We start from the raw sequence: 26,363 nt of genomic DNA on the forward strand, positions 1-26,363 counted from the left end.
AAATCAATCACCAATGGCCTTGTGAATTTAACTGGTAATTTTGTACACATCTTTCATTTTCTCTTCACTGAATTTAAAAGGACTTCCTCCCTTATTTGTAGTTCTTAGAATAGTAATGATATGTTTATCAAGGAGAAATTAGAAAACTTAAAATGGGAACCATTTCTTTAAACCTGACCTGGTTCCACCACGTGGTCCCCCAGGTGACAGCGTGAGAGTGACTTCCAGGGATGACATTCTGTGGGCGTCTTTAAGGAGCCTGTGGGACACTCATTCTCTTTCTGTGGCCAGTTCCTAGGCTTGGGATCATTTTATTGTATTCCTCATCTCGGTAGCATTCATCATTCTACACGGTGAGAGCTGGATGTTGCCAGGAGAGCTTGGAGAGAAATGCTGCCCACATTACAATAGAGAATCAAGACGAGCTCCCACCTGCTCTGCAGGCTTTCTCACACCGTGAGATGCTGCATAATTTGTTCCACTGCAGCCAGGCCTGCTGGGTAGAGGTTGGAATCGTGTGGTTGCCTGCCCTGCGTAGACTTATTGCCTGCTGAAATCACGTGTGAAGGAGAGATTATTAGGAAATTATGTATAAAGAATGGCTGAAAGGATGCTTTTGTTCCTGTCCCTTAACACTTTTAAAAGCAGAGCTGCATTTATTCTGAGCCTGGTATGGAATAGGCCATAAAAATACATTAAAATTCAAGCTTTTCCCTTAAAGAAGATTATTTCTGCCCACTTTTGGCCCGTAACAAAATTTTATGTAAGTAGAAAACATTTTGGATTAGTTTGCTGTAGCTGCCATAGCAAATGACCACAAACTTGGTGGCTTAAAACAACAGAGATGTATTCTCTCAGGGTTTGGGAGGGTAGAGTCCAATATCAAGATGTCAGGAGGACGGCCTTCCCTTGAGAGGCTTCCAGGTTGAGGGGGCGGGGGGTGGAAATCTGTTGCTTGCCTCTTTCAGCTCCTGGTGGCTGCAGGCGTTTCCTGACTTGTGGCCACCTCACTCTGATCTCTGCCTCTGCCTTCACATGGCTCTCACGTCTGTGTGTCTATCACATCTCCCTCTGCATCCCTCTCATAAGACGACCCGTGATGGCTTTTAGAGCCCAGAGGGCAATCCAGGATAAGCTCCTCCTCTCGAGACCCTTGAGTGTGTCATATATCATGTCATATCATGCCATATAAGGTGGTATTCACAGATCACAGAGGTTAGGAAGTGAATACCTTGGGATAGAGATGAACGTTTTTCTGCCTCCCACAACTTCTCTTTGGGAATTTCCATATTTTTCATTTCCTGAAATATAAAGCTTGTGACCACTTGTTTCTCACATTGCTTTAGTGAGTTTGATTTCCCTAGAAGACCTAACACCTAACCTTGTCTCCTAGACCTCAGAACAGACAAGGCCATGTCCATCTTCTTTCTCAGATTGGGGCTAAGGATGAAGAATTCTGGGCTCTGAGAGTAGGGACAGGCCTCTGAAGAAAGATGCTCCCAGTCTTAGGGGGAAACTGAGGCTGGAGATGCAGGGTTGCCCCAGTCAGACATGGAGATGGGATCAGCACTTACTGCTTCAGCCCACCCCTTCCACTGTGAGCCTGGAGACCCCCCCAGCTGTCTCTTATAAGCCTCTACGTCCTCCTTCACGACAGAGCTCTTCAGCTCCTGAAACCCCAACCCTGTAAATCCTCTTTTCCTAGGCGAACAGCCATGACACCTACAAATATTCTTACGTTAGCTAATGTCAGAAATTCTGTCATTAGTTAGTTAGTTCCTCCTGGATGCATTCCCTTTATCTCTGTCTCTTTGAAAACATGGTTCTCAGACATGAACAATTCTTCAGAGATGGCTTGACCAGGGTAAAGTAAGGACTTGCACCTAAGACTATTAGGTCTTAGGAGATGCACATGTATTCTGCATCCTTATGTCCTGTACTAATGCAGACCAAGATTGTGTGTCATTTAGCCGCTCTGTTAGCCACTCTGTCACATGTTCAGCTTGCATTTAGCTTGTGTTCCATAAAACCCTTAAGACTTTCTGGTATGAATTGCTTTAAACCTTTTCCCTTTGCCCCTGCCACGTAGAAGAGGTGGGTTTCTGTCAGTAGCAGGATGGAATCAGCTTGGGATCCAGAATATAGTGCAGACAGGGATCCAGAGAACAACAGATCCGTGGGCTGGGGCGCACTCCTGGGGATGGGAGCAGCAGCGGGCAGTATACAGGAGGCCGCTGGACAGTTGGGTAAGGCGCAAGCTGGGAAGTCCTTCTGTAGGTGGCAGTCGAGAAGGGCAGATGCTGGCACAGCATTGTCTGACCGAGCAGGTGAAGGGGCCCGATAAGAGGAGTCTGGTGTACAGCAGCAAGATCCCAGCCAGGAAGCTGGTGAAAAGAGTTAAGTCAACTGCCAAAATGGAGTGGGGCCCAAGGCAGGAACTTGATCCCCAAGAGGAGAAGGAAGCGCAGGTCTGAAGTTCGAGTCATAACGGTGGTGTGTGAGTGTGAGTGTGAGTGTGAGTGTGAGGCGTGGCCGGAGCCTCACCCATGCAGAGCCTGGGGCAGGGCCGCTGGCAGAACCTGTGAACAGGGCTGAGTTGTCCCAGCTGAGCCGACCGGGGGGTGGAGAGCAGGTTGTGATACCGTATATATATATGCAATAGATATTTAATAATTAAAAGCTGGATCTTATCTCTGTTAATTTGAGGGTTCTGTTGTTGTTGTTGTTGTTGTCATTCTAGCCTGTTGAAATCTTTTACAACTTCTTTCTTCTAATTAATTAACTACCCCCTTTTAGCTGTGAATTACTTGTTCTCTCCATCCGCACATCTTGGTAAAAACAGTAACCCAGGAAGGGCCTACAAAGTCCTGCTCTGCAAGGACCACCCGCCAGGTCGACGTTGCTCATCTGTGACGTTGGTGCCCTTGGCTGTGGACGTCCAGCCAACTCTGAGTCCATCAAACTGAATTGTCACCTGGCCCAGGGTTTCCCATCCTGCTCAACTGTGCTTTGAGTGGCTCTCAGATGTCGTGCTGACATTCAGGTGCTCTGTGTCCATAGCCTCCGTGTCACTCTGTTAGCCCTGGGAAAATGCGCTGTGACAGGGGCAGTGCTGCGGGAAGGGAGAGCGGGAACAGGGCTTGGTTAGTCATTGCTCTGAGGGCAGAGGTGCCCGGGTGTTCTCACTGATGTCAGTGGGTTTCAGTCCTGAGCCGCACTTCCTGTAACACACCTGTGGGTGTTAACTCGTGGGTGAGTTTTAAGGCGGGACTAGAACCCCATATTCAGATGTGTAACGCTAATCTTTGTTTTAAGGGTTCACCTCTACTAAGGACCAGTCCTCCTTTGTGGCTGATAAGTGTTCTGTGAAGAGCAGCCCTCACTGTTTGGTGAATACAGCTGCTTCTCAGAAGGTGGAGGGGTGTTCATTAAGTTGTGAAATGTGTCACTACCAAATATAGGTGGAGGGGAAAAGAAAGGAAGTGAGATGCTGTGTGGATCGTTTATGTTAACAGAAGAAGAGATACAGCAACAGTTCATTCATTTGCATTGTCTTTCCAAATAAGACTACCAAGAGAAAGTGAAATGGTTTCAAGGTCGCTCACAGGCGTTGTGATGTAGTGGAAAGAGTATGTGGGCCTCAGGGGCTCAAGTAACTCCTGACGGTGATGCGGAAGAGCTGTGTGATGGCGGCTGTGAGGGAAGCAGATAGTGATCAAGTGTCAACTTGAAACTGTGAGGAGGAGTGTCTGAAGGGGAGGTGCAGGGTGCTGTGAAATCCATGCAAGACGGTCACAGACAGGAGTTAGGTGAAGAGACCCCGATGAAGGGAGGGAATAATTGAGCAACTTCTGTTTGTTGCTCCTGTGCTTTGGTCAATACTGACCAAAGATTGGATAACTTGCAAGTACGATGTGGAGTAGCTTTATACTTAGGGTGGAAGAGTGGGCCAGGGAAGGTTCCTTTCCATATTATTTTTACTGTTGCTCTTCCTCAAGACCTAATGCTACGGTACTTTAAAACAAACAAACCTTTGTCTTTAAGGAAGATTTTTTCCATCTTTAGAAGAGTACTCTGAGTAGTTAGTCCCCCCAAACTACTGTTGCAAGTGGGGCAACAGTAGTTTAAAAAAACAAACTACCACGTTGCCTATTACCCTGGTATTAAATGAGGAGAAACAGTGTATGCCCCCTACATCAAAGTGATGCTTATTGTAAAGCATGGAAAATGGGGAAAAGTTTGAACAGCCCTTAGGTGTCGAAAATGAAATAACTCATAAAACCTGTTCATGAAGCTTAGCAGTTACCACAGCGATCCGTAGTGGAGTTTCAGGTATGTGGGAGGCCTCATTCGCAAAATGTCGGGCGCTTTTTTCATATCAAACCCATGAAGTGGTAGAACAAAACACATTTGACAGTTACCATATTAACTGTGTTTTCTTGCATTTGTGTTTATAAATATTGGCTACTAGCCAATTATGCATTTTTACTTTTTCATTATGCATTTTTTACAGTGGCCGAGAGGAAAATATAGTTCGGCTTCTGTGTTTTCTAGATGATAAATATGTAGCAACAGTAACAACAAGACTCGATATACTGTATTTTGAAGGAAAAAGTAAAAAGCTTCAGAAACAATCACGTCAGAGCCAACAGAGCAAAATGTGTCAGGGCAGGAAAATGTTTTTTTGTTTTCAAGTCTTTTTTTTCGTTTTGTTTTAAATAGACTTTATTTTTTAGAGCAGTTTTAGGTTCACAGCACAATTGAGGAGAAAATACAGAGATTTCCCTTATGCCCCCCACTCCCAAACATGCGTTGCCTCCCCCATTATCAGCATCGCCCCCAGAGTGTTACATTTGTTACCACTGATGAACCTACATAGATATATCATCATTACCCCAAGTCCATAGTGTATGTTAGGGTTCACTCTTGGTGTTGTACAGCATATGGGTTTGGACAAATGTATAATGATGTATTCACCATTATAATATCACGCAGAGTAGTTTCACTGCCCTAAAAATCCTCTGTGCTCTGCCTAGTCCTCCTGCCCCCATCCCTAATCTCTGGCAACCACTGATCTTTTCACTGTCTCCATAGTTTTGCCTTTCCCAGAATGTCATGTATTTGGAATCATGCAGTATGTAGCCTTTTCACATTGGCTTCTTTCACCTAGTAATATACATTTAAGGTTCTTCTGTATCCTTCACAGCTTGATAGCTCGTTTCTTTTTAGCACAGAATAATATTCCATTGTTTGGGTGTCCCACAGTTTATCCATGCACCTCCATTCAACCAAGGACATCTTGGTTGATTCCAAGTTTGGGTGATTATGCCCAAAGCTGCGATCAACATTTGCGTGCAGGTTTTTGTGTGGACGTCCATTTTCAGCTCCTTTGGGTAACTACCAAGGAGTGCAATTCAAAGCACTTGTTTTTGTTGGAAATATAGAAATTGTTTTTTGTTTTCATTTTGGTAAAGAAAATAGCATCTAGAGCCCAAATCAGTGCGTGCCTTAGGCCTGTTTGTGTGTAAATTTTGGGCAGCCCTCGGTTCACCGGATGCTTTAACCCATGAACGTCCATCGCTGTGTCACGTTCACATTTGAGATGGTGAAGGACAGATTTTTGCCTTTTCTCTTGTATCAGTACATCCTTTGGCCCCACGATCACTGAGAGCTGTCTTCACCCAAATTGAAAGAATTGACCAACTTGCTTTTCTTCAAAGGTCCTCCTTCTTCCTTTTTCCCTTTTCCCAGAACCAGCTCCCGAGTCATGTTCGTATTATCTCCCATTTTGCAATTGCCTTCGCTGGCCTGGTATTTCAGTCTCCCTGTTGATTGCTGGCTGGGGGCTTCTCTGTTGCAGCCATCCGCTTAGCTGGGCCCCCCCACCTGTAAAGAGCATCGTGCTCCTCCTGGGGCTGTGTGTAGAGTCGCTTCACCGTATCCTGTCACCTCACTGCAGAAACTTTTCCATCCTTCTCTCGTGATTTTTTGTGTTTTTTTTTCATAATCGTTCTTCACTTGAGAATGTCTTCTGTGATCAAATGAAAAGAGTTCCATTACAGTGAAAATGGAGATGTGCTATTCTGTGTTCAGGTTATGGTACAGATGGTATGAAACATTTCTGAAGAAAACCACATTACCTAGACTCACTTCTCCAGCACAGTGGTTACAGTTTATGTATTTTTTCCCACAGCTAGTCTATTTAATGAAGGAGAAAACCTGAAGTTAAAAACACACACACACACACACAAAAAAAACTATTTGCCAAATTCATTTGCTTTTGAAATAATTTATCAGTTCTAATTTTTAGTAGGAAATAGGAGAAGTTTTAGAATAAACATTCCAGAAACAGAATAAATCCAAATCCAACAAGAACTCTTATTTTGTCTAAATTAAGGCCATGGTACCTTAATTAAGGTCAGGCCCTGCTGAGTGAGTCTAACAGAAGTTAGAGCAAAAAAGGAATCTCAGAACTTCCTCTTCAAAGAGGAAAAAAAGATGAAGAATGATGCATGGTGGGAGCCTGGGTGTCTGACAGAGGGGTAGACCTGACCTTATTTTATAAGAGTGGAGAAGGGGTGGCCTGGGAAAGTCAGGCTGGGCAGCAGTCATGTGATGGAGCAAACTTGACAAGCTTCTTGGGCGCAGCAGCAGACCCTGCAGTTGGGTATGTGTGAGCAATGGAGACCAACATTGCTGCCTACAGCTCCTTGATACAATTTAACAAACGGCTCTTTCACTCTGAGTGGCATTTCAGGTCCTTGCAATGTGGTTGACATTACCTTATGAGCCAGATGTCTTGTTCCCATCATTGGTGGTCTGGATAAATACTCCAGGTGAGTCCTTGTAGAGAACAAAGGACATCATGTTGGTCATCATTTTGATTGGATCAGGGAGTCAGATGGCGCCAGCACTCAGTCTAAGACAAGGGTCCCTGCTGAGGGCTCTGCAGAGAGTCAGTGCTGGAAGGAGGCGCTGAGGGAGGCAGGGCCAGGGCTCGGGGTAACATGGAAAATCATTGTTCTGATGATGTATACAAAGGAATAGATGTACATACAAAGGAGTGTGTGTGTGTGTGTGTGTGTGTGTGTGTGTGTGTGTGTCAGGTACTTGCAGATATACATACACAGAGGGGAGTGGAGGGAGAGAAATACAAGCCCACCCCATACCCAACCTGCAGCTTAAGAACTCGAATCTCACCCGTACTCTGGAAGCCCCTACGCATTCCTCCCTGGCCATACCCCTCTCCCTCAAAGGAACCACTGTTCTGAATTTTTTGCCTGTCATTTCCTGGCCTTTCTGTGTAAGTATGTTCCCTAAGCAATCTATTATTAAGTTTTGTTTGCCTCGGGGCTACCTATAAATGGTATTCTTGTACCATTTGCTTTTTTCAATCATTGTTTTATAAGATTTATCCCTACTGATGCATGAAGTGACATGAATGAAATTCATTTGTCTTCACTGCTATATGGTCTTGCATTGTATGAATATACCACAATTTATTTATCCAGTCTCCTCTTGATGGACATTTGGGTCATTTCTAATTTTGTGCTATTGAAACAGCACTGCTGTGAACATTCTCGTATGTGCATTCTGCCGCAAACAATTTCTCTGGGATAGGTGCCTAAGAGAAGAATATCTGAGTCTTAGCATACGTGCATCTTCACTTACCTTTACTGGATAATGCCAAATAGTTTTCCAAAGTGATTATATTTGGACAACCCATTTGGCATACCCATGAGTAAACATTAAATTGTAAGAAAAGGGGAAGTCCAAAGGAAAGATGAAGTGAAGAATTAGCTCAACGTTGGAGACAAAATGGTTGTTATTAGGGTCTGACGAAGTACAACTCCCCTTCAGAGGGTGGGGTAGAGAGAGCTGGGGATATGCAGAGAAAGGTATAGGTTTCAAACAACCATTGCAGGGAAGGGTGAAAGGTGTCTTGTAATGGACTGTAGTCACATTGTCATAGGGAACAGATTCCATCTCGGGGTAAATGGATACCCAGTTCTCTCCATTTTCACTCAGTTTTCTCCAATCACTAATAATCTTCCGCCATTATTATATATACATATATAATAATAGCGGAAGATTATTACTAATCTGGGGAGCAGATAGAAGCTGCCAGGCATTTAAGTGTGCTGTTTCACGTAAAACAGATGGTGACATGGATTCTAATAAAGCTTTCAAAACAGATACCTACCCAGAAGCACACACTTGTTTCGGAGATCTTTCCTCCAAACACAGGACATTTTTCTGACAGCCATGCTTTGAGTTTTATAAATTCACACATAAACTTATACAGGGTTTGTCACTGCTGTCTCTTCATAGGGTTATTTCATGAGAACTCAGAGCTCCTCTGTAAACTGCTCATTCACTAGACTTGAGAAAAATGGGTCTATGGCATTTTGAATAGCAAATTAACTGTGAAATGTGACTGCAGTCCTGGGGGAGCATTTTGGCTTCATTTGTGAGTTCTGACCACTCTGCTATGTAAAGCAAATAGGATTTGTTTTCTTTTCAAAGAATTTCCGTTCTTCCAAATCTAGATTTTAGCGAGGATAACTTCTTTTGTTGTCATTCCTATGAAACTGAAAGTAGAACATTAAACCATTAAAAGCACTTGTTCTCTGGAGTCTCAGAAGTGCAGCTTTTTAAAACTTTATTTTGGGGTCACCCTTCAGTAAAAGCATTCATCAGATTTATTTAATCCAGGCCAGAGTGCTCAGTGATGGTGGCATTTTCAAAATATTTTAATCATAGTTTTCCATCGTCTGTTGATTGGTATTGTTTATTTGAAGCTTTCGATGGTGACATTACATGTTTATGAAAGCATGTATGCTGGAAATAACACTTGTACTTTGCCAAAAAAGAATTTAAAAGAACCTCAGTGTTCCCCAATTGCGATTTCATTGTGTAATATATAAACTATAATATGTCTACTACATGTCAACTCAGTGGAATATTATATATTACTTAAAATGATAATTATAAAAATTGTTGTTAGACAACTGTTTAGGTTGTAAAGTAGGAAAAAGCAAGATACGACAATGTCTGTTGAATATGACCTTAAGTTTGAAAGCCAAATGAATGTGTGGGAAAAGCCTACAAAAATTACACCAAAATGCTAACAGTTGTATTTGAGTTATGAGATTATAGTGTTTTCTTCTTAATGTTTGTTAATGTGGTCATGTTATTTTTTTTTATAAAATTAATTAAATGGGTGGACTTAAGAGAGATCAACCTGGATTCAAATTGCCACTCTGCCATTAACCAGCTGTTTGACCTTGAGTAAGCTACTTAACTGGCTTCCGGAACTAAAGATGTTATATCTGATCCCATAGGTTTGTCACCATGTAAAATGAGGTCATATTCCTAAGCACCCCCTGTGTAAGTAGCTAGTATGATGGTTCCCACCCTCCCCAGATTCCCTTTCTCTGGTGAAACAAGCTTTGCCCAGCACACACCCAATAGCCGTGAGTGATGCTGTTTTAATCTCTGGTTTCTATTTTGTCCAGCTGGGACCTCTTTGTGATCTCAGTAAACACTTTTGACCTCTTGGAACTTCTGTTTTAGCAGTGACAACTGATGGTTATTTTAGAGAAGTCATTGCTGAGTAAGAATGCTTGGCATTATGTGTCAAGATGGGAAGTTTGAAGAACTGGACTTCTTAAAAGTCCTAGAATTTCAGCTGTTCAAATATGTGTCTGTATTTGATTGGCAGAAATAGGCTTGCTAATTTGATGACATCCTTGTTCATTTCCGTTGGCTAGTGGGGAAGGAATGTGTTGTGTGCTTGCTGCACAGGGTGGTGATTTGCTTGGCTCTGCCAAGTTCTTCTTACAGACGGGTACAAATACAAGTTCACCCTTGAACAACACAAGGGTTAGGGGCACCAGCCCCCAGCACAGTCGGAAATCCATATAAAACTTTTGACTCTCCCCAAACATAAATACTGATAGTCTACTGTTGACTGGAAGCCTTACTGATAACATAAATAGTCAATTAATACACTTTTTATATGTGTTATATACTGTATTCTTATAATAAAGAAAAAAAAGTTATTAATAAAATCATAAGGAAGAGGAAATTTACAGTGTTTATTGAAAAAGGTGTGTGTGTGAATGGAGTTCACACCCGTGTTGTTTAAGGGCCAAGTGTAATGTGTAAGAGAAGAGTTCAGCCGGGATCTCCAGGGGCTGTATGTGAGCCCTAAGATGTTCCATGGAGCTTTTAAGACTTTGTGATGATATGAGATGATCATGTTCAGCAGTTGGTGTAAACAGGGCCAGAGATGGGATTCTAACTTGTTTTCTCGGAGTGGGGAGAGGGAGATGCGTTTCTTAGTAGTAACAGCCCATTACAGATTGGCCAGGAGCTGGAAAATGTAATCTTGCCTTGCATTTAGGGAACACCCTGTGCAGAGGTTCAAAAAAAGGTGTCCATATTCACAGGGCCTAAGTTATCCCATTTACCTGCAGCAGGCCCGAGGGGATCTGCGGTCTCCCCTAGACTCTCTGACTTACAATCGAAGTGTGTAGCAGTACATTTCTGACCCAGTCACGGCTGGAATCCAGGTCTCTGAACTCCCAGTTCATGTCCTGTCCAGAATAGCAGACTGTGCCTCTGCCTCTAGCTGGCCTTGTGCAGGGCACTGGATGTACTGAGCCTCACTGTTGTTAAAAGATGGGAGGTTTAATCTTTGAGGACTCCTCTAGCTCAGAAGTCCAAAGATGCAAGAACTCCTTTGGGTATTTCTTTTATTTTTAACGTGTAGCATCTTAAGTACAAGCTATAAAACCATAGAGGCTCTGAATCAGGCCCTGGTCATCTGCAGATGGCTTCATGGGGTCAGAGTCTTCCTGCTCGCGGCCACACTTCCCCGTGGGCCGGTCTTCCAGGCCCTACAGGGGCCAAACATGGCATGAGGCAAACCGGAGTGCAGCGGCAGGAACGTCTTTGCCAGTGAAACAAGCTGTTGTAGCTCCTTAAGAAAGAGAAGAGAGCAAGGACAGGAAAGAAATGACATAAAGACTCCATGGGAAGAAGTCACGTTGTCTTTATTTGCAGGCAACATGACAGTTTATATAGACAAAGCCTAAGGAATGTATAAAAACCACTGCTTAGTAGAGTCACAGGGTACAAGATCAATATACAAAAGTGAATTGTATTTCTATACATTAGCAGCTAATAGGTAGAAAATGAAGCTAAAGAAACAATTCTATGTAAAAAAAATTAACAGAAAAACCTGAAATAGGAATAAATTGAACAAAAACCAGTCAAGTGGTGCTATCTCTGGGGGCACGTGGGGGTAGTGGGTGCTGACAGTTCTCTGGAGTGGACTCTATTTTCGTAGCTCTTATCATTTCTCAAGGGGGAAAGCTGTATCAACTTGTAAAATTGTTGTTTAGCATCACCAAGACATGGATTGGAATGTCCATTTATATTTAACAAGCCAGCAGCACTCCTAGGATCGTTTCGCAATTTCCCTGATACCGAGCATAACCTTCTTCCCACTTTGGGTGCGGGGTAAAGTCCTGACTGATTCACGAGGCCAGATTAAACCTCAGGCATAAGATGTTCGCTTAGAAAGTTGTGATTTTTCTTCATTCTTGGTTCCTACTTCTCCCTCGGGTGTGATGAGGCATTTCATCCATCAGACAGCAGGAAGATCTATGTAATGAATTTTTGCATGCCCCTGTCATTTTAATGTAATCGTCCTTCTTTTAAAAGGCTTCATTAAGCCTATTGTTAGGATTGTAAAACTACCTAAGAGAGACAGGAGGGCTTTCCCCATTTTCAGAATTCAACAGACAGTTTCTTAATTGCACTGCTTTAGGTGAACAGTAATTAAATGGGTTGGGAGAATGTGCAATATTTATTTATAGTAATATAGGCATGTCAAGTATTTATAGTCATTACTGCACAGTCTACTTGATAACATCCTTTTGGAAAAAAAAAAATGTCGTGACTATTAAAAGTAGCTCCTGCTTTTGGCAGGTCTTTGAATCTAGCTGTGAATATTAACAGATCTGGATACCCTTGTATTAAAGTACCATACATAGTCAGCCCTTGGCGAGGAACCTACCTACCTGCATTTGCACCATTCTAAATACGCTTTTAACATTTTTAATGTAAAACGTTTGTGTTAAATATGTTTGCCAACATCAAGCCTTTGGAGTGTTAATAATACATTTTAATTTAGACAAGATGATATGAGAATAACTATCTCATGATTCCTAAATTTAGTGGTAAATATAATTTTAGCACTTTATTCTTAATGATATGGCAGATTTGTCAAAAAAAATAGGCGAGAAATTTTTCCATCAAATATGGAGGATCTTAATACCAAGGTAAGCTACTGTTTGGGGCCCATTTTGAGACCAGCTAAGAATCCTCCATCCAGAAAAATACATAGACACATGCACACAAACACAGATATAGTTTGCTATTTCAGGAGGTCTCTGGAGCCCCAGATGCCTCTTCCTGGACCCGAAGATATGAATCCTTCATATAAATGCTATTTGTACAAACGGCCCCTCCTGTCCCCACCCCCATGCCTAGTCTCTTTCATGCCATGTCTACATGTCTACAAAGCTATTTTTATTTACACCTCTGCTCCATAGGGCATTTTTACTTAATGTCTCATGACCATTTCAGTTTAAATGTGACAGAAACCGAGATCCCTTTTCTCCCACCAGTGATTGCTAACTGATCTCATTATTTCCTCAGCCATTATAGGTAGTCATCAGCTTCTCCCTTGGCCCTGTGTTCCCAAAAAGCTAAGAACACACATGCTCCCTTACTCCGTGCACCTAATAGATTGATACGTTTTTATCACACGTTCTTCCCACAGAGCTACCCCTTTCATCCCTCTGTTTATCAAAACTACCATAGTGCAAGCCTTAAATATCTGTCCTTTATTTAAACTGTCCCTATCTCCTCTCCCCTGCATGCTCTCCCCACAGCACCGTCCTGCCGCTCATTTGGGACTCAGAGTCTTCCCTGCATTGTGTCTGCCTCACATGGGCACACTCGGATGTTGTCCCCTGCCCGCTGGACTACCTTCGGTGGTTCTGTGTCACTGCACACAGCAAATTCAGTCGCCCGCTCTTTCACTCTAGGGGCTGGCTTTCCTCTACCCACTGCCCGTGGGGACAGTTTCTGTCCCCGGGTTCCTTCAGTGTCCCTTTCCAGTCCCTCTCCCATCTGCCTGCACCACTGACACTCTGCCCCTCCAAGAAGGTGTCTAGGATATGTTGGCAGTCTGTTGACAAGCAGTGGCTGGGCATCTTATATTTTCTGTTCATAAAGTCACTGAACCTGCAGGAAGATGGGTCCCCAGGCCTGAGCAACTTTATTTCTGTGGAAGTCGGTACTTCTGTTTACCCATCAATTTTTCCCCATCACCTACCTAGCTCAGTTGCCTCAGTAGTTCAATAAGAATATTTTGGGAACATCTTTAAAAAGCATGGGGCGAGAGACTAGGAGAATAATATGAAATAAATCAATCCCTGACAATCCCCCCAAGTACACAGTCACATCTTTGATGCGCGTCTGGAGGCCAGCGGCTCTCTCTTTGCTCGCCAAGGAGCACAGACAGTGATCTGCTCACTCCGTCCTCTCAGGGAGCGAGGCACGGGGCCGGCCCTTCAGTGTCTGACCAAGGAGTTGTGCGAGGTGCCGCGCAGGTCTCTTCCGTGTTCCATGGACTCAGCTGGAAGTGACCTTGGAGATGATCTCTTCCTACTGCCTCATTTGACAGCTGAGCCAGCTGAGAGTCAGAGAGGTTAAATGACTTGTCCAAGGTCAGACAGCAATCAGATCAGCTTTGGAGCCTGTGTTTTCTGACTCCCCGTCTCCCAGTCTACTTTTGTTACACTGCAAGTGCTCAATCTAGGGTTCTCTTCACCCTCTCTTTCATCTTTATGCTTATTAGTGCCTGGTTGATGCCTAACAGATATGTGGAGCTCTTAACATTGCCTTAGGTTGTCTGCGGCACCTTAATAAGCATAAGTACTTAATAATTATTTTCAGTAGCACTTGGTACTTTTCAGAGACTAGGTTCTTTCACGTATGTTTTAGTGTTAGATTTTGCCACAAACCGGTGAGGTAGGTTGAGCAGGTATTATACTCATATAACAGAAGAGAAGAAATAATGACGTGTTCAAGACCGTGCAGCTAATAAGTGATACAGGTAAGGATGGAATCCGGTTCTTTTCTATCAGAAGATGATAGCGACTTAAAACTGCTTTGAAAATCTGGCTTCAGGCTCTGGAATCTCGCCTTCCTTTATGTAAATATGAAAAACAGGATTTCCTATTTTCTAACAGTTTTCGGTTTAGTAACTCATTTCTAAAGTGTGTTCTGAAACACACTGATCCTATGAGACGCTCTGTGAAAACGGATTGTGTGGCAAGATAAGCTGGGAAAACTGCTTCCTCTGTGCCCCTCTTGGATTCCCAGTGCACATTAGCATTTAACAGCTCGGAGAAGTCCTACTGTAAAGAAGACTGTCAAACATACCTTTTTAAATTGTGGTAAAATGCATCTAACATAAAATTTGTCATCTTAACCAATTTTAAGTTTATGGTTCAGTAGTGCTAAGTATATTCAGATTGTTGCTCAAACAATCCCCAGAACTCTTTTCATATACAAAACTGAAACTCTGGACCCTTTAAACAACAGCTCCCCATTCTCCCCTCCCCCAGCCTCTGGCAACCACCATTCTACTTTCTGTCTCTATGATTGTGACTCCTCGAGGGACTTCATATCGTGCAATCATGTAGTATTTTTCTTTTCGTGACTGGCATTTCACTTAGCATAATGTTCTTAAGGCTCATCCGTGTAGTAGCAAGTCTCAGCATTTTCCTCCTTTTCAAGGCTGACTAATATTCCATTATATAGATACACGACATTTGTTTATCCATTCAACCCAAGTTGACAATTGAGTTTCTTCCGCCTTCTGGCTAATGGGAATAATGTTGCTATGAACATGGGTATACAAATACCTCTTCAAGGCCCCAATTTCACTTTTTTTGGATATATACCTAGAAGTGAAATTGCTAGATCATTTGGTAATTCTATTTTTAATATTTTGAGGAATGGCCATCGTTTGATGTATTTTCCTACCCAAGTTTCATGAACTTATTTGATCACAGAATTCTTTTCCCACATTATACCTTTGAGTATCCCGCAGAACACAGGCCTCTCACAAAACGCTTTGGGAAATCCTGATTTCGGTGAGGATTTCTGCTTGTTCCAAGGGGCAGACAAGCCTTAGAATGCTGGCCAGCAGTTCTACCCCAGAGCTCGCAGCCCAAGGGCAAGATGAGCAGTATCACCCTAGGAACTGCAGAAGGAGAGGAAGCACACAGGGTACACAGCAAACAGTAACAAGCGTCCTTCCGCTTGAGGCGGGCACCATAAACTTGGCACTGGTGAAAAGGCTGCTGTGCAGCTGATGTCGTTTAGTCTCCACTGGTTAGACTGGCATCTTTGTTTGACAAGAGCATAATGAAGAGGGAGCTTTCCTGCCTCTGTACAATGGGGGACCCAGGGAAAGCTTTATGGTGAGAATTATTAGAATTCAGAAATCGCTGTTTCCTTCATCTTCCCAAAAAGGAAAGAATGCCACCTGGTCAAAATCTAAATGGGCTCCTCCACAGGGCTTGTTGTGTTGACTCAACCTAATTGGTCCTTGATGTGGTTCCTAAGTAATTGAGGGGGAATGGTAAACAGTATAATTGTGTGGGTAGGTAAAAATTCCAACAAAGTTGTTTTACCTTCCGCAGATAGAAAGGGTATGTGGGGCAAGTGTAGTAAAGTGAAGGAAAGAATTCCCTACCCCCAAAGCTGCTGTGGACCTCAAATGTCCTGTGGTCAGCCTTTCTCTAGGATGAGCTCAGGAAGTCCCAGCCATTGGTGACGTGGAAGAAGGCAGTACCTGACTGAACACCCCCAATGCCAAGTATCATTTCTCTACACACTGGCTTAAAAATTGGCATAGGCCTGAGTGGGTTCTAGGGGTACCTAGAAGAGAACAAACCAAGGAGGTTACTACAGCTGTTGTAGCTTTTTCAAGCTATTTTTGATGTGGGTAAGGCTGAGGACACGGAGGAACATAAAAGTATGGAGTGGACCTGCAGTCCCAAAGAGCTTCGAACCAGCCTGCAATAGGCCATAGAACTCCCAGACTCTTAGCTTCCCTGACTGAGAGCAGATAATGATACCTCGTATTGTGGGATGAGAATTTCATAAGCTCCCTGAGATACTTAGATGAAAGCAGCTACTGATGCACAAACTATTATTATTATATGAGGCTTTACTCTTCTGTAAATAAATACTATAGCCATTCTCTCTGACTCTCTTGCTTTAATGGGTTGGCCACCTCCCACCCAAGCTATTTCCCCAGGATTGCGTTCTATATAGAGGCGTGATGTGAAGTGGAAAGAACACTAATAAGGGCTTGGGAAACTATATAATCTCGGGCAAGCCATTTCCCCTCATGGGGCCTCAGTTTTCTCATCTTTGAAGGCCCTTTTCTAAGGTTCCTTCCAACTGTATAGATTTGTGACTTTATCACAGATTAAACAAAAAAAGAATTCAGCTTCAAGTTATAAATGTTTATCGAGTACCTGGTGTGAGCTAGGTACTTGGGATAAATTGGTGGACAAGGCAGCTTAATCTAGTTGGGGAAAAGGAGAAGAGACACTAGCAGTATACGTTAATACATAAGTTAATTATATAATTGTTAGAAGGGGATGTGTTCTACGCAAAAACAAAATAGTGTGGTAAGAGGAATTGGGAATACAAGCAGGAGTGCAGTTTTTAAAATATAGCAAAGAGGAACTTTTCCATCATGCGGGTTGTTAGAAAATCAAGTGCATCATTAATGGGAGGCTGTACATGAGAGGTACTTCCTGTGGAGATTTTTAGGAAAAGTTTAGTCATCTTTTTAGATTCAGGGATATTCTTAACTTAAATGCAGAGGAATTAACCAGATGATCCTTTTGAAGGCTTCCTTTTTAAATGACTTAGTGGTTTGTACAGGGGTAGCTCCAGAATTTGTGTGTATGTGTGCACATTCATACACACACACGTGTGTGCACACACGCACACGTACTGCTGCTTCAGGAGCAATACAAGCCAGAGTTGGGAGGACCCAGCTGTTGGCAGGGAACTGATTTCTGAATTCTAATAATTCTCACTGTAAAGCTCTCCCCCCAGCTAACTTTTAAAAGGCCAACTGGTGTGCCATAATAATACTGCCCTCCCATCCCGCCATTTTACAAGGGAAGAACTGAAACCCAGAAATGCTAGTGACTCACCAGAATCAGTGTGAATCAAGGTTGGGTGATGGGATGTGACCTCAGGCCCTCTGACCATCAGTCACCCGCCTCCCAGTGACTCCTTGCATTCCTTTTGTTATGAAACAGGCGGTGGTGGCGTTGTTTTTCACTTCCCCTTCCCTCTCGCTTATGGACCACCTCCACTCCCAAGTTTGTGTCATTAAGTAATAGTAAAACCGATAGAATACTCTAATCCTTATGCACCCGGGCCCACACAGTCCAGTTTCAGAATGATGCTGGAGTCCAATAAATACATTCCAGTGGCAATAATTTCCTAATAGCAAATTCTTTCCTTGTGTTTTCTCAATACAACAGTGGGGATATAGACTCCACAGCAGGACTTCAAATTCCTCCTTCCTCCCACCAGCTTTCCTCAGTCTGTAGCCCTTAAAAACTTAGAGACATTTCCTAACCGTGACCCACTTGCTCTTCCACCTTTCTTCCTGACTCTGCGTCATAAAATACCCCCAAACAGACCAGGATCAAGACTTTCCCCCAAAAGGCCGGGCAATGGGAAGAACCAGAAGGGCAAAGCCAGAATCCATTTCAGCAGCTGGGGCGAGAAGGAGCCTGGGAGCCTGTGTTATGAATTTCCATTCCTTCGCACCACTGTTTTCTGCTGACCCGTGCTAGTCAGTCTTCTATCTCACCTCATATAACTTAATCCTCACAGAAATCCTATGTGGTGGGTATTGAGATCTTCATTTTACTGGGGGAAAAAATTGAAGTCAGAAGTCAAGTAGCTTGCCTGGTATCATGCTCTGTAGAGATAATGGTAGGACTTGAGGCCAGGTCTGTCTATTATAGTTAAAAACTGTGCTCTTTCTTCAATATCATGCTGCCTCTAAGTAATATACATCCCAGAGACTCCATGTTATTTCTAATTTGTGTGGGTGAGAAGCATAGTCATAAATAAACTAACTCTTTGGTATTTCTTTGAGGCAGTTAAATCTGTTTTCAACAAAGATTTTGAAAGCCTGGTAACCAAATGGAAAAAGAGGATATTCTCCCAGAGGCTTGTGCAGTGTAATCTTTGTCCTGTATGGAAGCACAGAGAACAGTCTGGGTCTCTTTGCCCAGAGAGATCCCCGGAAGTTCTGTGGACCACTGTTCCCACACATCAGAGGCGATAGCTTCCTGACTCCTTCAGCTTTCTAGCTGGTTTTACAACCAACAGAGTTAATGGCAGGTCTGGTAATCTTAAGGAAATGCCTGCAATGCACAGCAGTGGGAGCTGGGAGGAGCTTTCAAACAGGAAACTGTAAGCGTTCTTTTGTCACAAATATAAATTAGAGATACTTTCTGACAAACACCTTGGTTCTCTGTGTGAATTTGTGAACTTGATACAAATAAGAACCTTAGGGGTAAGGGTATACAAAAATGCATTTTGTGGTCACCTAATTTGGGCAGACAGGAGAAAGGGAAAGGGACAAGAGACCAGAGAATTAAACAGCTAAACCCAAACAAATACAAAGAGAAATCCAGAGTAATGAATGAGAGCAAGTAAGGCAAAATAGATGAGACAGAGTGAACGAGAAAGACGAGCTAGAGCAGAACTATATAGGAGCTGAAGACAAGGGACAGAAAACAGAGAAACATACTAGATAGAAAAAGAGGCAGGGACCCACAAGCGAGAACGTCACCCAATGTTAACAAGATGCTAGACACGGTTCTGTTCTAATCGGTGACTGGGCCCAGGCTTTTCCCCCCGAATTGCAACAGGAATTGAGGCCTAGTGTGTAGAAATTCTCTTTCTTCATGCCTGAGATTGTATTAGTTGGGCAAGGAGGAAAATCATTTGCAAGTAGAAGCACTAATATCTATCATCCAAATTGCCCCTTAATAAACTATGAGGACCAGAGCAAAGTGAATGAACTTAAAATAAATTCTATAGCAATGACCTGCCCAGTGATTTTATCATAAGCGAGTCATTACCAAATAGATTCTTAACATCTTGCAATAGATGTTTCTCAATTTTCAAAAATTTGTAATGAAGATTTTTTTTAAAAGATGATGCACTCAATAAGAGTATCAACTGTTGATACCTCTCCTTTGCGGAGATGCTACGCTTTTCCAACTGGTTGCCCAGCAGTGAAAATGCTATTTGACTTCTGAACGTTCTGTATCCATAGTTGATGACTTTAGGTACTTCTTGCTTTCAGTTCCTGAGGCATAGTAATATGATGAACTGATTAAAAATAGCATTCTAATGAAATGGCTGGGTGTGTTGTCACGTAAGTCAGCTGCAAATGAGGTCTTTTCCTGGGAATATGTGCTAAACTGAAAGTCAATTTGAGTTTTTACATATTTTCTGTGAGAATTTTTGGTCCTTCCTCATGGTTTACTTTTAAAAATTACCAGTTAATTTGTGCTTCCCACCCAAACACATATTGTAACCCGTGTAACAGCTGAGTTCTGTTATGTGAGCATGATACAAGAATTTGGATTAAATGTTTAGCAGCAGAGTATGTGAGTGCGTCAACTCCTAAAGGAAAACAAAGTGAGCCCTTTTTAGTTCAAATATTGGATATTGTTTATCCATCCGGTCTTTGCCCTTAGCCTAGAATTATGTGAAAAGCTCTTGTTCTTAAAAAAAGAGAGAGAGAGAGAATAAAATTCTTACCTGACATTTTCTCAGTGCCAAACTTGCAGAGTCACTGTGCTAGAGGTGGTCCACAGACGTTTTTTCCCTAGTTTAGTGGTTTTTAAAAATTTGAGCCAGCATTTAAAAGTCAGGATGTTTTGTATTTTTAAAAATCCAAATTTATGGTTTCTCTTTATTTTTTTATTATTAAATTTATTGGGGTGACATAGGTTAATAAAATTATGCAGGTTTCAAATATGCATTTCTATAATACAACATCTGCATATTGCATTGTGTGCTCCCCACCCAAAGTCAGTTTGCATTCTGTCACCGTATATTTGATCCACTTTTCCCTCTTCTACCACCTCTCCTTCCTTAGCCTCTGGTAACCACTACACTGCTGTCTGAGTCTATGAGTTTTTGTTTCTTTGTATAGTTCATTTGTTGCTTTCAGTTTTATATCCCACATATGAGAGAAATCATGTGGTTCTCAACTTTTTCTGGCTGATTTATTTCGCTTGGGATGATAATCTCAAGATCCATCCATGTTGTCACAAATGGCAGTATTTCATTTTATGGCAAATTACTATTCCATTGTATATATGTACCACATCTTCTTTATCCAATCATATATTGAAGGACATGTTGGTTGTTTCCATGTCTTGGCCACCATGAATAATGCTGCAATGAACATAACGGTACATATATCTTTCTGGATAAATGTTTTCAGATTTTTTTGGTAGATACCCAGAAGAGGGATTGCTAGGTCATATGGTAATTCTAGTCTTAATTTTTTGAGGAACCTCCGTACTGTTTTCCATAGTGACTGTACCAATTTACATTCCCACCAACAGTGTATGAGGGTTCCTTTTCTTCCACAATTTGTTATTGCTTGCCTTGTTGATAATAGGAAGTGTGAGGTGGTATCTCATTGTGGTTTTGATTTGCATTTTCCTAATAGTGAAATTGAGGATCTTTTCATACATCTGTGGCCATTTATATGTCTTCTTGGGAGAAGTGTCTGTTTAGGTCCTCTGCCCATTTTTTAATTGGATTGTTTGTTTTTTTGTTATTGAGTTGTATGAATTCTTTATATATTTTGCATATTAGCCCCTTACCAGAGGTGCTGTTTGCAGATGTCTTCTCCCATTCTGTTGGATGCCTCTTTGTTTTGTTTATGATTTCTTTTGCTGTGCAGAAACATTGTAGTTTGATATAGTCCCATTCATGTATTTTTGCTTTTACTTCCCTTGGCTTTGAGGTTAAATTCATAAAATCCTCTCTAAGACCAAGGTCCATAAGTTTAGTACCTATGGTTTCTTCTATGCAATTTATTATTTCAAGTCTTACATTTAGGACTTTGATCCATTTTGAGTTAATTCTGGTGTATGGTGACAAATAGCAGTCTAGTTTCATTCTTTTGCATGTGACTTTCCAGTTTTCCCAGCACCATTTATTGAAGGGCTTTCCTTTCTCCATTGTATGTTTTTGGCTCCTTTGTTGAAAATTATTTGCCATATATGTGGGTTTATTTCTGGGTTCTCAATTCTGTTCCATTGGTCTGTGTGCCTGTTTTTCTGCCAGTATATGATTTCTCTTTAAAAATAGGATAATCTGTAACACTGAGCAGTTGCCTTTTGGCCGCCATTGCTGGGGCTGGGGCTGGCGCTATGAAGTGGCCATTCCCCATCAGAGGTTCCTGGGCCCTCTGTTTGTTCTTCATGGGTCCCCACACCTGAAGTCTGTGGATACAAGTGTTGGTTGCCACTCATGACCACATTTGTATTATTAATTGTTGCAAAATGGTCAAGTATTTTTCTGTACTCATTTTGCAACATGGAAGAGACAGAGGAAGCAGCATAATTTTGTTAGTTCCCAGTTGCCTTTGCACATGCACGGTACCTCTCCTGTGATGTTTAATCTGCACTCCATTTTCACCCTGCTGCAGCCTTAGTTCCACCAATGCTGTTCCACTGAAACAGCCATATCTCAAATCAGAAAGTCCTCCTACTTGGTAGTCGGCCCTTTCCTGGATTCTCATGCTCCTCCGCCTCTGTTACATGGCCTGATGATTCGATTGACCAGCCCTTCCTCTCAGCACTCCTCTGGTGGCTTCCATGACTCCACCCTCTTCTGGATTTCCTTCTATTATGCTTCTCACTCGTCTCGCAGTCTGTTTTGCTGGCTGCTCCTCCAGTGTCTGCTTCAATTACTATTATTTCTTCATTATTGAAGTATTACATGAATATATAGGCTACTTTACGAATTCACACAATAACAGAAGTGTAAAATAAAGAGATAGTGTCTCTCTCTCTTTTTTTTTTTTTTAACCGTTGTCCTTTCCACTCCCCTTGCCAGAGGTAACCACAGTTAACCTTTGAAAGGGTCTCTTTTCCTGACCCTTTCCATGTAATCTGGTCTGTTTATTGTTTAACATAGATAGAATAATTTTATAGACACTGCTTTTTAACTTGGAGGTGACCCTGGTCAGTGTAACTAGATCTCCATCGTTCCCATTTTATGATCCACCAGCTTCTTAAATGTTGGTATTTCCTAACGTAGCCTACTGAATAATTACAATACGTAACAAATTGTTGTTTTGATGTTTGTGTGTCTGTTTTCCCTAAGACCCTAAGCTGGTAAGGACTGTGTCTTTTCATAGTACCCTGTCTGTCAAAGCACCTATCGGTATATATTCAGTGAGTGAATGAATGAATGTTGGTATTTTTGCCCATTCAGTTAGATCATTCTAATTTATATTATACATATATATTAAATTATATCATAATTTCTATTGAAGCTAAAATATCCTAAGCTCTATAGTAAATACTGCACGGTACAGTTAATCTATTTCTCAGATCATGTCCCAACAGTAATATTGATTAATTTTGCTTCCCTCATTAAGACATCCCACCATGCAAGAGAGAATTCTGTGTACTGCTTGGTTTGGTTGGGAGAAGTACTGGTGGCTGGTTGTTTTTGTTTTGTGTATTTTAAGTGAATGTGTGTTTTGGCATCTTTCCAAGGCAGATAGTAGTTTGTGTGCAATTCGTTCTTCATGAAAGTATCATTTATCTTTAAAGAGAATATAAATGCATACTGGTTGTATAAACAGAATTGACTTAATACAACATTTCTTCAGTAGGAAAATAGCTGAGGTTTATGAAGTGAGCCTTGTCAGATACAATTTGAGCTCTATTGCTGAGGGTTCCCATTCAGTATCCTGCTGCTGTTCATAGCCCTGATTTAAGGAGAAACCAATGAAAACATCCATCATCTGACCATGGTGGGATGTCATCCAAGCTTGTGTCATGGTCGTGTAATGTTCCTGGGTTTGTGGGGTGAAGAAAAGAACACTTGGTGTTTGGAATTTATCCTTAAGCTGTTTTTGTCAGGGCTGCATGAGTTTCTTGCTCCTGAGTTGAAATGCTACTTTTAAATACTCTTAATAACTCTCTCTTCACCAGATCCCCTGGAGGAGACGCCAAGGGTGAGTGTGTGGAAATAATATTTAAAAAATTGATTTGTGTATAAAAACAGATGGGGGAGGTAGGACTAATCTATGATCAGTCATGAGCTGAAACCAGTTGGTCACTAACAGTCCATACCACGGCGTGATCCCTATTTGTGCAAATTTGAGAAATGAGTAAACAAACACAAATTAGAAAATAATCAGGAAAATGGAAATTGCATAAAGACCTCTGCTCTGCACATGTGTCTGTTTAACTAATTAAAATTCTGCCCAAGGGGTGATTGGAGTGGCTGAAACTCAGTTTAATCTGAGTCAAGCTCTTTGAAACTCAGTTTAATCTGGGTCAAGGTCTTGGGGAAGGAAGTTTAAGTGCTATGTTTTAAAAGAAAGGTTCAGAGAGGAAAGAATATTCCATCTCAGGACTGCCATAAAACAAACATCTAAGATCTATTCGGGGACTGAAAGTGAGCCCAGATTACAGAAGGATTTAAATAGTGGAGTAAAAGTTTGAATGATTTTGACAGGGAAGAGAAATGCAATAAAATGATTGTGCCCATGCTGATATATTTGTATATGGTACTATAGTTTACAGACTCCTTTTGGGAACGTTATTTTATTTTTATCTGTATTAAATCTTAATGAACTACAAGCCTTTTTGAAGACTGAATCTCCAGGGTTGATGGTGGCAGCCTGCCTGGATGTAGAGGATGAGAGAAGAGAGTTGAGATAAGACTCACGTGGAGTTTCTGGGCCTGGGAAGATATCTGTGCCTCTGACCAAAATGAGCAAATAGAGGGACAATTTTGGCGGGACAAGATGGTCAAATGTAGCCAAGGCTGGCAGGGAGAACACTGACAGCGTTCAACTCTTGAGAACAAGGGAGGTTAACTTGCTGGTGAACTTTGCAAGAACACTTTTGTAGCCTCCTTAGTTGGAGAGCCACAGTCCTAGTGGGGGTGGGAGGTAGGGGAGGCGGCCCTAGAGGGACAGAGTTAGGCAATAGAGGGAGCTGATGGACTAAGTGTCAACGCGAGGGAAAGAAGTAACTGAAAGGGGAAAAGTGAGTCTCAAATGATACTCGTAAATCACGGAGCTTCCACGATGCTACAGTTTAGAGAAACAACAGCATGACAGCATGAGGTAATGTTTTGTATTGTTTATTTGCAGTTTGTTGAATTTTATATCCCTCAGGAAATAGCTGTGGCTCAGATGCGGCCAGCTCTGGGTAGAGGAGGCACAGGACAGCAGCATCAGAGAAAACTAGTCGTCCGTGGCAACCGCCAGGCGAAAGATCAAGTGCCCTTGATGAAGCAGACTCCTGAGATGGGCCAGGGTCTGGGCACCTTTCTTAGGAGGCCCGTGGGCATTGAACAGCATAGGCCTCTAGGCTGGCCCACATCTTGTAAATGAGGGGTACTGGCATCCAACCAGTGTGGTTACAAACCATCACCACCACTGAAAACACAACTCAAAGATCATCCCAATAGGGTTGTCTTCATATATAATGGTGTCTTTTGCTTTTAGAGGAGTCACAACATTACGTTCATAGTCAGTTTGATCAGACCAAGCTAGCCGCCCTCATGCCTGAGGTATTTAGAATGCTTTGTGTGTCGGGTATATGCTCAGCACCTTCTTGGATTGATATTACACCCAGGAATTACAAGGAGGAAAGCAGTGTGTCTTCTTCCCGGGGTCTGTCTCTTCTCGTAGCCCTCCATCTTGTTCTCACTCTGTGCATGATTATTTAGGGGAAAATATCTACAAGACCAACATGTGTAGCTTACACTCAAGTGGGTGAACCCATGTGTTGGCATGGCATGAGAAAGATTCCAGCAAATTTCTGTAATTCAGATAAATGATAACCAGAGGAGGCACTTGTCAGTCATCAACTCTGACGTGCTGTCTCTGCCATTCTCACAGTTGGCTGATTCTTCAGGGCACATGTGTGGAGATGCAACATTTGTTGGCCCTGACTCTTGCTTTCAGAGGTTGGCCAGAATCGCAGCCGGGCACTGTTGTAACCAGACAGTGCCCCAACGGAGGAATCATACTGCTGTTGTTTAAATCCATAGAGAGACACTTTGTCGTTTCTCTATCAGGGATGCTTGTGTTTTCTCCTGGATTGAAAGCATAGATTACCAGAAACCATTTGTTATTAATATAAGCTGTCCGCTTTTAAACTCAATTCAGCATTCAAGAAAAGCAATGTTTCTTTGCCAAGTAAGTTGAAGTCTTTGTGTGTGAAACTGACAGATGGAGCCCATTGATGGTGAATGCACTTGGCTGCACACAGCCCAGGAGAAGGTCCATGGGCTACGAAAGTCGGCCAAACAGTTAACAAGGCTGGGTTCAGAAGGGTCCTGAACAGAGAAAGTCAAAATAGTGCAATATTATGCATTGAGATTCTCTCTTTAGTATAATGGGTACCAGGGCATTGATTGCACAGCCCTGTTTTAAAACAGACGTGCCTTGTGTTCAGTCTGTTGCAGGCCTGTTATAGGAATAAGTTGCCGAAAAGAAAACTTCTAGCACAGCAGTATTTGAGAAATCAAGGGAAAAGAAAACGTCTTACATATTATCCTTCTCCTAGTTTGAGTGGTTGAGATGAAAATTTGAAGACTAGGATTCTCCTCAACCATAGGAAATATAAGTATATAGCTGATGTTTTATTTAAAAATCCAAATGATAAAGAAAAGTATAAAGAAATATGAAAATTTTCCACATCCCACCTCTACTGTCCTCGCAGACATCTACACACGTATGCCCACAGATAGACGTACATACAGTTTTATGTAAATAGGATTGTACTATATAAGCTAGTCTGTGATCTGTTTTGATCACTTAACAAAATGCTGTGGACTCCTTTCTCTGTTGTTGAATATAGCTTTACATCAGATATTTTAATGCCTCTATAAAATTCAATTGTATATATCCTGTTAATTTATTAATTGTATCA

General features: G+C 42.0%; 1 protein-coding gene across 4 annotated transcripts in view; it reads left to right on the plus strand.

The window, feature by feature from the left end:
• FYN (FYN proto-oncogene, Src family tyrosine kinase) overlaps nucleotides 1–26,363 on the plus strand; it is a 204,143-nt gene that overhangs the window by 33,630 nt on the left and 144,150 nt on the right. Inside the window, exon 1 of one of the 4 annotated variants that reach the window (XM_074333452.2) lies at nucleotides 23,299–23,425. The exons of the other annotated variants lie outside the window; for them this stretch is intronic. The gene's annotated coding sequence lies outside the window, so the exon portion shown is untranslated. Of the gene's footprint in view, nucleotides 1–23,298; nucleotides 23,426–26,363 lie in introns of those variants that run through there. 4 annotated transcript variants of the gene reach the window in all.

The sequence above is a fragment of the Rhinolophus sinicus genome, chromosome 2 (assembly GCF_057876585.1).
Source record: "Rhinolophus sinicus isolate RSI-liver-muscle chromosome 2, RSI-T2T, whole genome shotgun sequence".
Taxonomy (NCBI): Eukaryota; Metazoa; Chordata; class Mammalia; order Chiroptera; family Rhinolophidae; genus Rhinolophus; species Rhinolophus sinicus.